We start from the raw sequence: 1,215 nt of genomic DNA, 5'->3' as shown, positions 1-1,215 counted from the left end.
GTGGGGAATGTGAAATAGCGTGGAAGAGAGTGGAAAGCGTTTGAAGAGGGGTCTTTTCTGATCAATTTCCGCTCTAAATAAAGCCTAATGTTAGTTTTCCAATAGGTGCATCCAAAAATTCTTTAAAAAACGTCCAAATTTGTTGAATCTTCTAGAAACATGCCTTGCACTTAGATTGGCGTCGTCGGCACCATTGGCCCGTGAACTCTCTGTTAAATGGTGTCGTCGGCGCTGAGGATAGTTCGACCTCTATTCTGTAGATCTGCGTCGTCGGTGTCCATCTTGGCGCCGTCGGCGCTGAGTATTTCTTCATAAACGTCATTTTGACTCCAAAATTCCATCATTTTTGCTTTTAAGTCCTAAAAATCAACCTGCAATAAAAAATGAAAAGCACACTCATTTAAAGAGCAATATCACAAAAAAATGTGTATAAAATATAGGTCTAAATATGCATATATTTTTGGTGTATCAAAATCCCCCAAACTTAAATGTTACTTGTCCTCAAGTAACTCATTTACTACATAAAAATATGACTCATGATAGAGTTTTAACTTCTAGATTTCCATATTTTAGTCCACTGAATACAATAGCATAACTTAAAAAAAATGTAAAATAACTCCTGTTAATACTAAAGGTATAAGAAATAAGAATATCTAGCAATCAAGTCTAAGATTTTTGATTATCTATTCTTTTCAAGGCAAATTTCAAATTGTCATATTAAAGCCACTTAGAATATCAATATGAAAAAAAACTTCATGAAAATTTACTAGTAAGCATGCTAATACTTAAATATAAGTTTAGAGAATGTAGCTTAGCTTTCTTCTTTAAGTTGATTCAAGTGAAATCAATTTTTAATTAGGCATCTCCTCAAGCTTCTCTTCACATCTTTTTCTTTTTTCTCTCTTTTTTTTTCAGGATCATTTTCAATCTTTTTTCTTTTCTTTTCTTTTTTATGTGAGGATTACTATATCTGGATAGCTTTTAATAATTTTGAACTTCATTATCCTCTTCTTAAGATTAAAAACTTTTCACATTCCTTCACTTTATATATTTATATTAGCTTTAAAGATTTTTCATAAAGTTTTATTTTTTTCTTCATACATGAATCTCTAAGATTTTTTAACACTTCAAACAGACAAATTCCTTTACTAATAATAAAAAAACATAGTCTTATTCTCTTATACCAAATATCTTCTTATACCAAATATCTTAATA

Source organism: Phalaenopsis equestris, unplaced genomic scaffold, assembly GCF_001263595.1.
Source record: "Phalaenopsis equestris unplaced genomic scaffold, ASM126359v1 Scaffold000734, whole genome shotgun sequence".
In the NCBI taxonomy this organism is placed as follows: domain Eukaryota; kingdom Viridiplantae; phylum Streptophyta; class Magnoliopsida; order Asparagales; family Orchidaceae; genus Phalaenopsis; species Phalaenopsis equestris.
This window is presented reverse-complemented; position numbering follows the sequence as displayed.